Source organism: Carcharhinus amblyrhynchos, chromosome 6 (genome assembly GCF_965287045.1).
Source record: "Carcharhinus amblyrhynchos chromosome 6, sCarAmb.v2.hapA, whole genome shotgun sequence".
NCBI lineage: Eukaryota > Metazoa > Chordata > Chondrichthyes > Carcharhiniformes > Carcharhinidae > Carcharhinus > Carcharhinus amblyrhynchos.
This window is the reverse complement of record NC_137329.1, coordinates 71961301-71975376: the sequence shown is the minus strand read 5'-3', so window position 1 is coordinate 71975376 and position 14076 is coordinate 71961301. Positions and strand designations below refer to the sequence as shown.

Genomic DNA, 14076 nt, shown 5'->3' with positions numbered 1-14076 from the left:
AGTGATGTTACTTCATGAACAAATGAGAGTAATTGAGCTACCATTACAAATTAACATCAAGCTCATATTCCTCACACCATCACTGCCAACATGCGAAGCACTGGTTTGTTAAACTCAGTATTTTTGAAGTAAAATTTTCCCAGTTTGGTTTTGACAGTTTTTGTTTAAATGTCACTGTGGTATTTAAATCCCTTGACATTCCAAATAAAAAGTGTTTGACAAATCACTAAAAGGCTTAGGTAAAAAAAAAGCAACAGGCAGTTGTGCATCTTCTGGTGGTAACCTGTCTCTGACTGCAGTCTCTTCTTAACACTGCAAACCAGCTTGGACATGCAGAGCCAGTGTGTGACACAAATTTTCCTTGCCACTTATCAGCCCTCACCAGAACATTGTCCAGGTCTTGTTGCATATGGACAAGTATCTGATGAGTCAAGAATATTATGGACATTGTGCAAATATCAGCAAATATCCCCATTTCTGACCTTATGACGGAAGGAAAGTCACTGATGAAGCAGCTGAAGATGGTTGGGCATGGAACGGTGGCACAGTGGTTAGCACTATTGCCTCAGTACTAGGGACCTGGTTTTGATTCCAAGCTTGGGTCACTCCCTGCGTGGAGTTTGCACATTCTTCCCGTGTCTGCGTGGGTTTCCTCCCACAGTACAAAGATGAGAGAGTTAGGTTGATTGGCCATGCTAAATTTACTCTAGTTTCAGGGGGAATAGCAGGGTAAATGCTTGGGGTTATGGGGATAGGGTAGGATTGTTGTCAGTGCAGGCTCCATGGGCCAAATAGCCTCCTTCAGTATTATAGGTATTCTATGATTCTATGAACACTACCCAGAGGGGCTCCTGTAGCAATAACCGGAGCTAAAATGATTGACCTCCAACAACCACAACCACATTCCTTTGGAGTCATACCTGGCACAATCACCATCATCTCAAGGGCAATTAAGAATAGGCAATAGGTGCTGGCCTAGCCAGCGGTGCCCACATACGGTGAAATAATTTTTTAAAAAATCTACAGTTTTGAGATATTTTTAGTAAAGGCAGCAGATTAACTGTTGGATTAGGAGAGAGGGGGCCTTTGGTGAATTTGATCTCTCAAATTCACAACGTCAACAGAAAATTGGTTCCAATGAGAAAGGGCTTAAGTGATGACAGATCATTTCTTCAAACTACCACTCCCATCTGATTACCTAACTCTCAATCACTGCTTCCCAAACTATTTTCCAGTGTGACACCATTTTAACATTTGAAAGTTAACATGACTCGGGATCTAAACAGTTTCCCTTCACTGTTGTTTGAGAAGGGTAGAGCTGTAAGTTTATTTGCTCCATCTCCCCCGGTGGCACAGTGGTTAGCACTGCTGCCTCACAGCAGCAGGGGCCTGGGTTCAATTCCCAACTTGGGTCACTGTCTATGCGGAGTTTGCACGTTCTCCCCTTGTCTGCATGGGTTTCCTCTGGGTGCACTGGTTTCCTCCCACAGGCTAAAGACGTGCAGGTTAAGTCAGTTGGCCATGGTAAATTGCTCCTTGGTGTCAGGGAAGCTAGCAGGGTAAATACGTGGGGCTATGGGAATAGGGGCTGTGTGGGACTGTGGTTGGTGCAGACCCGATCGGCCGAATGGCCTGCTTCTATACTGTAGGGATTCTATGGCATGAGATGCTATTCTAACCAGTGGAGAGTTTCCCCCCTGATTCCCATTGACCCCAGTTTTTTTTAGGGCTGCCTGATGCGACACTCAGCCAAACTCTGCATAGTGTCAAAGGCTGTTACTCTTGCCTTACCTCTTGACTTCAGCACTTTTGTCCATGTTTGAATCAAGGCTGTAGTGTTTTCAGGAACTGAGTGGCCCGGGCAGAACTCAAACTGACTTCAGTGAGCAAGTTATTGCTGAGTAAGTGTTACTTAACAGCTCTGTCAACGACCTCTTCTGTGACTTTGCCAATGATCAAGAATAGACTGATGGGACAGTAATTTTGCTAGATTGGATTAGTCCTGCTGTGTGTACAGTACATACCTGTGCAATTTTCCACATTGCCAGGTACATGCCATTGTTGTGTCTATACTGGAAGAGGTTGCTAGTGGCATGGCAACTTCTAGAGCGCAAGTCTTCAATACTATTGCCAGAATATTGTCAGGGCCCATTGCCTTTGCAGTATCCAGCGCCTTCAGCTATTTCTTGATATCATGTGGAGTGAATCGAATTGGCTGAAGTGTGGCATCTGTGAAAGTAGAGAACTCTGGAGGAGACTGAGATGGATCATCCACTTGGCACTTCTGATTAAAGACTGTTGCAAATTCTTCAGCCTTATCTTTTGCACTGATGTGCTGGGCTCCTCCATCATTGAGGATGGAAATGTTCGTGGAGCCTCCTCCTCCAGTGAGTTGTTTAATTGTCCACCATTATTCACAGCTGGATGTGGTACGACTGCAGAGCTTAGATCTGACCCGTTGGTTGTGGAATTATTTCGCTCTATCACAAGCTGCTTCTATAATTCTGTACTGAGTCATTTTATAAGCCTCTCTCCTATAATTTGCTTGTGAAATTCTTCTTCTCAACTCAGCCAAATCAGATTTGGAGCTACTGGCTATCAGAGATTGTGAAGGGGTGGTATGATGGCACAGTGGTTAGCACCTCTGCCTCATAACACTTGGGACCTGGGTTTGATTCCCAGCTTGGGTTACTATCTATCCGAAGTTTGCATGTTCTCCTCGTGTCTACTTGGGTTTCCTCCGGGTGCCCCGATTTCACCCCCCCACCACCGCCACCCCCCGTCTGAAAGTCGTGCTGGTTAGGTGCATGAACCTGAACATTGTAACTTCATTGCAATGTTAACGTAAGCCTTATTTGTGACTAATAAATAAACTTTTTTTTGCAATGACCACACTCAGCCACAGCCCACCTCTTGCTTCAAAATCTCGTCACATGGTGTTGGAGAACCTTTCTTCTCTCATATAGAAGTGCTTAAAAAGTGAAAGATTTCCAACAAGATGCAAAAGGGAAGATGCTGAATCATTTAGCAGGGGAGCTCCTACAATATAAAATATTTGGACAAATCTCATTTTTTATGCAGTTTTGAAAACAATCCTATAAATCAGTGAAGTGCGGCATTTGAGTAAATCAAGATGATGTCACCAAGGCTTTTGTGCTGTTTTCATTAGGGATAGCGCTGCCAAATATTCAAAAATTGTGCCTGCAAGTAATTACAGCCGTAGTGTCCCCCACAGTCCACTGACTCAAAATTACATCTCAAAGACCAGAAGGCCTCAAGTCGATGCGTGTTTGTGAGCTGATCTCAGCCAAGCAAGAATTAGAGATAAAAAAGACCTCACCTCAATGGCCTTTTGTTAGGGATGAGGGAATATAACTGCTCCAGGGTCCCTGTTCCTATTTGTAAACCAGTGATCCCTGACAGAAAGCTTTGCTGTGCGTCAGCCTTGGCAGCACTGATGCCAGTGAATTAGAGGGTTCAAGTCCCACCTGCAGGTTTGAAGAATAAAAGCAAGGCTGACATTTGGTGCAGTACTGAGAGAGAACTGCATTGTCAGAGACACCACCTTTCTGATGAGATGTTACAGGGAGGCCTCACCTCCCCCCAGCCAGTGAACAGAAACAATCTCAGATGATTATTTGAATGAAGACAGGGAATTCTCCCCCGTGTCCAGGCCAACCATTATCCTTCAATCATCCCCAAACCAGAAATAAAACTGGCCAGTTATCCCATTTCTGTCTGTGGGCACTTGCTGTGCACTAAGTGGCTGCCTCATTTCGTTTCATTTATATAGCACCTTATGTTCTTATAACAAAGACAGACATTAAGAGTTTCTGTAGTCTTCAAATAAGAAGAGTTAACAAAGTGAGCATTGATCCTATAAATTTGGGAATTGATAATGGGAAGTAGGGAGATAGTGGATAAATAAAACTAGTATTTTGCATTTGTCTAATTGTGGAGGACACAAGTAGCTTCCCAGAAATAACTACGTCAGGAAACGGGAGTGAGGAAGGAACTCAGGAAAATTATAATCAGCGAAGTGGTATTAAACAAAGTGTCGAGTTTATGGGCTGACAAGTTCCCTGGTCCTGATGAACTGCATCCTAAGGTCTTGAAAGAAGTGGCTAATTATATAGTTTACGCATTGGTTTTAGTTTTCTAAAATTCCCTTGATTCAGGGAAAGTTCTATCAGACTGGAAAATACCAAATGTAACTCCTTTGATCAAAAAGGGAGACAGAAAGCAGGAAATTAAACATCAGTTAGCCTAAAATCTGTCATAGGAAAAATGTTTGAAGCAGGATGTTATAGTAGGGCACTCAGAAAATTCAACATTTTCAAGCACAGTCAACATGGTTTTGTCAAAGGGAAATCACGTCTGACCAATTTATTGGAGGAGTCACATGCTGTAAAGGAGAACTGGTAAATGTACTGCACTTAGATTTCTAGGAAGCATTTGATAAAGTGCCACATCAAAGGTTATTACAGGAAATAAAAGCTCGTGTTATAAGTGGTAACATATTGACATTGATAGAAGGTAGCTGGCTAACAGGATGCAGAGAGTAGGCATAAATGGATCTTTTTCTGGTTGACAGAGTGTGATGGGTGGTGTGCCACAGTTATCAGTGCTGGGGCCTCAACCTTTTATAATTTATATAAATGACTTGGATGAATGACTGAAGGGCTGATTGCTAAGTTTAGTGACAAAGATGTGTAAAAGAGTAAATTGTGATGAGGCCGCAAAGATAGATAAAGTGAATCAGCAAAACTCTGGCAAATAGAATATAATGTGGGTAGATACAAAATGGTCCATTTTGACTGGATGAACAAGAAAGCTCATTATCTAAATGGTGAGAAATTGCAGAGCTCCAAGATTCAGAGAGAACTGGGTGTCCTTGTCCAGAGTGGCACTGCTGCCTCACAGCGCCAAGGACCTGGGTTCAATTTTGGCCTTGGGTCACAATCTGTGTGGAGTTTGCACATTCGCCCCCTTGTCTGCGTGGGTTTCCTCGAGGGGCGCCAGTTTCCTCCCACAGTCCAAAGATGTGGGGGTTAGGTGGATTGGCAATGCTAAATTGCCCGTCAGGGGAACAAGAAGGATAAAAGGATAAATACAGAGTTGCGTAGATAGGGCCAGGGAGAGAAGGGGGATTGTCGTCAGTGCAGGCTCGATGGACCAAATGGCCTCCTTCTGTACTACAGGGATCCTATGCTTCTATAAATCTCAAAATACTAGCAAGTAACTAAGAAAGCTAATAGAATGTTATTGTTTATTGTGAGAAGAGTTGATTACAAAAGTAGGTTATGCTACAGTTGTACACAGCATTCGTGAGAGCATTTGGAGTATTGTGTACAGTATTGGTCTCCTTATTTAAATAAGATATGAATGCATCAGAAACAGTTCAGAGCAGGTTTACTGGACTGATACCAGCAATGGGTGAGTTGTCTTATGAGAAAAGATCGGAGAGGTTAGAATTGTGTCCACGAGAATTTAGAAGAGTAAGAGGCAGGTTGATCAAAACCTCTAATATTCTGAAGGGTATTGATAGGCTAGATCTGGAGAGGATGTTTGCTCTTTTGGGAGAATCTAGAACTAGGAATCATTGTTTAAAGATAAGGGGTTGCTCATTTAACAGACAGGTGAGGAGAAATGTTTTCTCTGAGGGTCGTGAGTCTCTGGAACTCTCTTCCTGAAAAGGCAGAGGAAGCAGAGTCTTTGAAGATCTTTAAGGCAGAACTAGACAGATTTTTGTTGAAGGAGTGAAAGGCTACTGGGGGTAGGCAAGAACGTAGAATAAAAGGTTCCAATCGGATCAGTCATGATCTCATTGAACGGTGGAGCAGACTCAAGGTCCAAATGGTCTAATCCTGCTCCTAATTCATATGTTCAAATAAAACATCACAAGGTCCTTCATCTAAACATTTCTTTATAAAATAACAGTCACATAAGGAGAAATTATGGCAGATGATCAAACCCAATGAAAAATATAGGTTTTAGGTAAGGTAAAGAGAAAGGTGGAGAGATGTAGGGGTTTCAATTCCAGAACAGTTCCAAACTGAAAATTAGAGGAAGTTCTAATATCAGGTGGTTTGTTGAGCTGGAGGGTATTACGAAGATAGGTAGGAAGAACGTCATGAAGGGATCTGAAAACAAGAATGACAATTTAAACTGGGGAGATGTAGCAGTACTGTCACTGGTTCAGTAATCTAGAGGCCAGGCACATGGATTCAAATCTCACCACAACAGCTGGTGCAATGTAAATTGAATTGGTAAAATCTAGAATTGAACGATAGTCTCAGTAATGGGGACAACTGATTGGTGAACTAGATGAGTTTTTGCAACAATGTCCTTTCAGGAAGGAAATCTGTTGTTCTTATCCAGTCTGGCCCACATTTGACTCCCGACTCAGAGCAATGCTCTCAGAAATGATCCAGTAAATCACTCAATTCAAAGCTGTTGAGGGATGAACAACCAAGGCTGACCTTGCCACAGCCCATGACAAAAAAAACTTAAAAAACATAGCATCGATGCTTTACTCAACAGAAAAGCAGAAATCAGCGGACATAGGGGTGAATATAATGACATCTGGTGCGACTTAGGACACAGGAAGCCGAGTTTTGGATAATCTCAGGATTGCAGACTGAGGAAGGCTAGTCAGGAATGCCCAGGAATACTCATGTCCTAAGGAAACACAGGTAAAGATGAGAGTTTCAACAGCAGATAAGCTGTAGGAAGAATGGAGAAGGGTAAAGCCATCATGAGGCAACATGATGAGAAATAGGAACATGGGAGGGCAAGAATAGATGCCGGGGGAAAGAGAAGCCATTGTAAGTAATGCTCCACATACAATTAGATAGGTAAGATCAGAACCTTGTGAGAGCAGTCGCACCAATCTGACAACAGTGCAGAGGAACCTGTGTTCAATTTTACCAATTAAATTTAAATTCCACAGCTGCCATGGTAGGACATGAACCCGTATGCTTGGTCTCTGGATTGTTGGTTCAGTGTTACTGGATTGTTACTATACCATCTTCCCATTTTAAAATTCACATCCTTGTTCTCCCATGGCCTCGCTCCTCCATAAAACGTCCTCCACTGTGATCACACTCGAGATTCATGAGGAATACACACTGGGACCATACATGAAAGATGACAGTGTGGCTGTGCTTCCGTGATAGCTAACAGCTTGGAAGCAGGAAACGGGGAGTAACTGGAAAATGTGGTACTTGGTGACAATGATGAAAAGCGAGATATTGTCAGGTTCTGCTGCAATGTGCTATGGTGCAGCATATTTCCCTGCATGTTCTAAAAGCCTGAAAAATAAATAATTCAAAAGTCCCTTGATGAGGACAGCAGTGTGTTATCTAACTGGCCAATCCAAACTTCGAGCATCTCACAGGCTTCCTCACACTCACCAATCCCCATCAAGCATCTTGCTCTTCTTAAGGAGAATACAACAGCTTTTTTTTAAAATAAAGTCAATCTGAACAGTTACACTCAGAGCAAACTTCCCATCAACACAGGACCAGGAGGCCATTTGGTCCCTCTAGTATGTCCTACCCCTTGATTAAATCATGGCTGTGTTAATAGTATATCAATTTTGTTTCATTAAATGCAGTTGGAAGACATTAATTTGAGTTTCACTTGAGCAGATATAAAGAAACATTCACTCTGTAATGTCCTGTGTCAGGGATTGTGGGTTTTTACACAATGAGACATGGTTTGCTCTTAAAGCAACCTATCATTCAAATATATAACACAAACTGGGGAGTAGTTGAAGTAGGGGTGTATGCATGTAATGGTTCAGTCTGTAAATAAATGTAGGACTATGCAAAGAACGGATTCCACTAACTGGCTTTCTTTATTATAGCTGATCTTAACTTCATGAACGTAAGTTCTGCAGAATGAAAGTATCCACGCTAGCAAATAAAAATCTCCCAATCTCAGTCTTCAAAGCTCCATATGAGCCCCAGCATCCACAGCCACATGGGACAAAGTTCCAGCTTTTCTGCTGCACTTCACGTGGAAAATGTGGTCCCTGATTTCCCCGCTGAATGACCTGACTCCAATGTTTAAGATCATGAGATTCTCTATATTCCTTATGGAAAGACACTATTAAATGTCAATCAGATAGTTGTGAATATTAAATCAGAAGATGAGTGAGACACTCCAGGCAAGTTGGTGACTAACAGGGGAACCAGGGAATAACTTATACCAATTCCACAGGTCAAAAAAACAATGATCGTTCCAACTGGGAGACAAGCCACAAATGAGAGCACCAAGGGGAATAGAGGAGAGTCATAAATTAGATTAGAAACTTCATTATAAAGAAACAGTTTGAATAAGTGTTTAAGTCACATTCACCATGGATGGCATCAATGGTGAATAATAGCACCAAGGAGGAGAGGAAATCATTGCTTTTAGCTGTCTTGTGTTCGGGAGATAATTTCTCGTGATCATTATTTCTTTCAGAAACTCAAACAGTTAAATAGAAATACTCCCACCATCACACAAGGACCAGAGGGAATCAATCCTCCTTATTCTCTCGCCCCAGATAAATTAAATAATTCTGGCCTCCAGAAGAATAATCACTGGATTGTCTGTCGCCTAGGACTGGCCAGGCCACTCAAGGATGTTTAATCGTGATTAAAATAAACTTTCACTGCGTTACAATTTGATTTGTGGTTTACATTGTGGACATTTTTAGCCAGCATCATGACACTGGAAGAACTGTAGATGCTCATAATGCAGAAGGATGCCATTCGCCCCATCATGTCTGCACTGACCTGCCAAAAAAATCTTACTCAGGCCCTCCCCTCTGCTCTATCCCCATAATCCCACACATTTACCACGGCTAATCGACCTAACCCACACATTTTTGGACACTATGCGGCAATTTAGCATGCCTAATCCGCACTGGAATGTGGCAGGAAGTCAGAGCACCCAGAGGAAACCCACCCAGACAGGAGAATGTGTAAACTCTACACAGTCTCTCTCTCTCTCTCTCACACACACACACACACACACACACACGCCCGCCATTTACAAGAGAATTGTACAATTCTATCACCAGCTACCCTTGCTGTCTTTGCAAAGTGGCTTGGAATGCTTTTTTCTACATTGTGGGTGCTACCTAAATGCCGATGTGTTTTTGAAGGAACTTTACAAGCATACAGCAAGCGGATCCAGTGAAGGTTAAATCCAAAGGGCTTTTTATCTGTGATAATTTTTTAATCTTGTAATCTCTATTGTTAAAGCAGCATATGTGACCGTGACAATGATACAGGACTAGTGTTCCTGGAATAATAATCTAGCCAAAGTTAGCTCAAATGACACTATGGCAATTTTAAGAACTTCAACTTGATTTAAACATAGCTCTAAAATAAAAAGCTGATATCACCAAAAGAGACTATGAATCTTGAGTTGCCCAATATCCTTATCACCAGCATCAAAGAGAATGGAAACTATACATAATTTTTTTTTATATGCCTCTATGATTTTCCCCAGGGTTTCCTGTAATATCCAAAGGAATAATTTGCTGCAGTCCCTGTAGGGTAGTACACCCATGGTGCTGTTAGGGAGTTCCAGTCTATTCACCCAGCGACAACGAAGGACAGAGATACATTTCTCAAGTTAGGACAACGTATGACTTAGAGGGCAAGCCCAACTAGCTGTTGCCATGATTTCATGAGCAAAAGTAGGGGAGGGGGTAGTAAAACTCTCTTTGATGGCTGTTTACAATTTGCCTCTATCATGTATACACCTAGAGATCTGTAGGACTTTATAAACAGCCTTTGTAATGGAGTGAACACATTACACATGCACAACATACATATTTATATAAGAGAGACAGAGATAGGGAGAGCACTCAAGAGTCCTTTATTTTTGATTGAATGAACTTTAAACAGTAATTCGTGCTGGCTTTCAAATCTCATTAACCTTGAGCCTTCACGATGTACAATGTGTGGGATGCCCACCCCCTCCCTCCCACAGTGTCGTGCTGACATCGAGCTCCAACAATACAAAACAAGCTGGGTGATTTTTAATGGCAGAAATACCAGTCTGTAAATTCCGACTGCTGAACAGTACCTCATCTTTCAATTGTCAAAGTCAAAAGGGCATTCATTTTCTGCCCAATGGGCTGCATTGGGGATGAATGATTTGCCTGCTACATGGAAACTGCATTTTATTTTTCTTTGACTGGGAAACATGATAATTCTATTTTCCCTTTGTGCTGAATGACACTGCATCAAAATCTTTTATTTCCAAGCCACACTCTCCTCTTACATCATTTGTCACTGGCTAGTTATGAACTTGAGGGTAATTTGTTCAGAAAGGGAGTCTGGCTATACTTCTGCAAATGGACTTCTTTTCTCCCCAATTAGGGACTCCATGTGAATGCAAGATGTTGTCAACACTTGGCAAGGACGTCATAGCTAACACTGGTTTGGTAGTATGGGATCGAAAGTCACTAGAGAGAGAGACCTCGTGCCAAAGCATTTGATTTTGCACTCATTAGGGCACAGTGGGTAGCATTCCCCATCACCAGGGATCTGGGTTCGAATCTGGCCTCGGGTCACTGCGTGGAGTTTGCACATTCCCCCCATGTATGCGTGGGTTTCCAACGGGTGCTCCAGTTTCCTCGCACAGTACAAAGATGTGCAGGTTAAGTGGACTGGCCATGCTAAATTGACTCTGGTGTCAGGGGAGTAGAAGGATAAATATGTGGGGTTATGGGAATAGTTCCTGGGTGGGATTATGGCTGGTGCAGACTCGATGGGCCAAATGGCTTTCTTCTGCACTGTATGGATTCTATGAGTTTTATTCTATAGATAAGTCTGCACTGATTCTCTGACAGAGTACATCACCAAGGCTCTCTTCCCCCACCGTATTCCCATGACTCCACACAGTCACCATGGCCAATCCACCTACCCTACATGTCTTTGGGCTGTGGGAGGAAACCAAAATACCCAGAGGAACCCACACAGACACAGGGAGAACATGCAAACTGCACACAGACAACAACCTAAGCTGGGAATAGAATCCAGGTCCTTGGCACTGAGAGGCAGCAGTGCTAACCACTGTGCCACCCACAACCAATCATTTATACTACAAGAGAAAACTGTGATTGGTCAGCAAGTCGACTCTGATTGGCCAAGGATGTGTCATGGAGAAAGCAACAGGGAGCTATAGGCTCTCCAGGCTCCAAGGCAACTAGAAAAAGGAGCAAGACTTGAACGTATCTGTTTGCAGAAAACTGGTCTCTGCGCCTCAGCGTCGCTTCTATCAAGTTGGGCAGCACGGTGGCAGACTGATTAAATCGCTGCTTCAAAGCTCCAGTAACCTGGGTTCGATTCCCGGCTTGAGTGACTGTGAGGAGTTTTCACATTTTTCCCACATCTGCGTAGTTTTCCTCTGGGTGCTCTGGTTTCCCCTCTCAGTCCAAAGATGTGCAGGTTAGGTTGATTGGCCATGCTAAATTGACCCTTAGCATTCCGTGATGTATAGATTAAAGAAAGTACCAGGTAAATGGGGTGCCCCAGGGGTCGGTGCTGGGGCCTCAGCTATTTACCATTTATATAGATGATCTGGAGGAGGGAACCGAGTGCAGGGTGTCGAAATTTGCTGATGACACCAAGATTGGGGGAAAGGCAAATTGTGCGGAGGGTGTGGAGAGTCTGCAGAAGGATCTAGATAGGCTGGGCGAATGGGCCAGGAAATGGCAAATGGAATTTAATGTTGGCAAGTGTGAGGTGGTCCACTTTGGTAGGAAGAATGGTAGGAAGGACTATTACTTACGTGGCGAAAAACTGCAGCAGGCGACGGTGCAGAGGGACCTCGGGGTCCTTGTGCATGAGTCGCAAAAACCCAGCTTGCAGGTGCAGCAGGTGGTCAGGAAGGCGAATGGGATGCTGGCCTTCATAGCGAGGGGGATTGAATATAAAAGTAGGGAGGTCTTGCTGCAGCTGTATAGGGCATTGGTGAGGCCGCAGCTGGAGTACTGTGTGCAGTTTTGGGCGCCGTACTTACGCAAGGATATTTTGGCCCTGGAGGGAGTGCAAAGGAGGTTTACTAGGCTGATACCGGAGTTGAGGGGATTGAGCTATGAGGAGAGGCTGAATAAACTAGGCTTGTACTCGTTAGAGTTTAGAAGAATGAGGGGAGATCTCATTGAGACGTATAAGATGATGAATGGGATGGATAGGATAGAGGTGGAGAGACTCTTCCCGCTCAAAAAAGACAGTAGGACTAGGGGGCACAGCCTCAAGATAAAGGGGAGGCGGTTTAGAACGGAGTTGAGGAGGAACTTCTTCACTCAAAGGGTGGTGAATCTCTGGAATTCTCTGCCCGTTGAAGTGGTGGAGGCTGCCTCGCTAAATATTTTTAAGAAGCAGGTTGATGGGTTCTTGATAAGAGAGGGGATTAAGGGTTATGGGGAGAGGGCGGGAAAGTGGAACTGAGCCACGACAGATCAGCCATGATCTTATTGAATGGCGGGGCAGGCTCGAAGGGCTAGATGGCCTACTCCTGCTCCTATTTCTTATGTTCTTATGTTCTAAATGTATGGGGTTAGAGATTCAGGCCTGGGTGGGATCATTGTCCGTGCAGACTTGATGGGCTGAATGGTCTCCTTCTGCACTGTAGGGATTCTACAAGTGTAAATGAGCCACATTGAGTCTGACTAATTATCTTGAATTGGTTGTTAAAGTAGCTACTAGTGCACTTGGGATTGTTCAGCAAGTGCTATCCAATGACAGGATTACATCTAACTGTAGATGTTTTGGATTTTGCCAGTATGGACTAGATGAGTACAGTTTGTACTCTATGTATTATGAACAGCAGAAGGAACACGGTCAGAAAATTGCTGGGACATACCTGGCATCACATTATTCACAAGGTTGTTTAGTTGTGGTAGGCAGGACATTCTTTTCGGCTGGATTTCACGTCCATTTCAATTCTCCATGAGGATATAAGAAGACCTCTCTTCACTTAATGGACTGATGCTAATTATCTTCTCATTAAATCCATCATCACAAAACTAGAGAAAACCATTTGGCCTTCCTCCGATGGTCAAATTCTGGCTTTGTGGGGTGAGCAATGCTGGCTCAATTGGAGAAGGGACATTTCATGAGAACAAGCCTTTCCAGGCTGCTTTCCCAGGACATCAGCATTCTTGGCACTCTGCACGTCCCCTCCTTTCTGAGTGAGATTAAAAACTGTGACTATTTGTTTTACTGGAGCATAAGTGAAGCAGGAGAGATATGGAAATGCTCAAATCATATTAAACTTTCAAAGGACAAGCTCAAGGAGACTGGGTCATGTTGTATACAGGAGATAAGTCATCTATAGGAATAATTTCAAGGTGGGTAGGTCCCAAACCAGTTCTTCAAGATGGAAAAAAGTGTTAACGTTCATGCAGAATCACACTCAGACTGGGATACATTCCTGACCAGGGTGGAGGAGGTTATTTCTAAAACAGCTTAGTGTGGGTCAAGCGACTCCTACTCTCATTTGAGCCAGAGCCCACGGACAATGAGTCATGCACACCATAACCTCGAAACCACAGACACAGACAACAAAAGAAATTAAAAAGCTCACAATTTAAATGGAAACTAAGTAGACCCTGCTCATTCATGGCTAAATAGTTTTACAGTGATAAAGTTCAACCTGAGGTACACTGAAATGTTCTTCCCTTATCTGGCCTTAAGGACAGGGACGAGTTTCACATGCCTCTGATAAACCAATGCCTTTAGGGAGTTCCAACTGACAAGACAAAGCCTGCCAGTGCCCCGTACTCATAAGCAGTGTGGTCTAGGCTGATTAAATTTTACCCTGCACAGTCTGGCAGGCATTGACAAAGAAAAATACAACCCAGAATTAGCCATTACTACAAACAAAACCAGCTCAAATGGATTGGTGCAGTCACACTGCTGACTTAATGCCATCACTGCTTGATGTTGTTAATCCAGCAATATCTCGGGAGGCTGTATCTTTGAATTGGTGTTTTTCCTACATTACGGCTGCATTGAAGGGTGTTAATAAGACACCGAGTGAAGGATAGGGAGCCAAGTAGCT

General features: G+C 43.3%; 1 protein-coding gene across 5 annotated transcripts in view; it reads right to left on the bottom strand.

The window, feature by feature from the left end:
• Positions 1 to 14076, bottom strand: part of LOC145344001 (xylosyl- and glucuronyltransferase LARGE1) — a 448675-nt gene that overhangs the window by 324279 nt on the left and 110320 nt on the right. Inside the window, exon 1 of one of the 5 annotated variants that reach the window (XM_080190641.1) lies at positions 3341 to 3381. The exons of the other annotated variants lie outside the window; for them this stretch is intronic. The gene's annotated coding sequence lies outside the window, so the exon portion shown is untranslated. Of the gene's footprint in view, positions 1 to 3340; positions 3382 to 14076 lie in introns of those variants that run through there. 5 annotated transcript variants of the gene reach the window in all.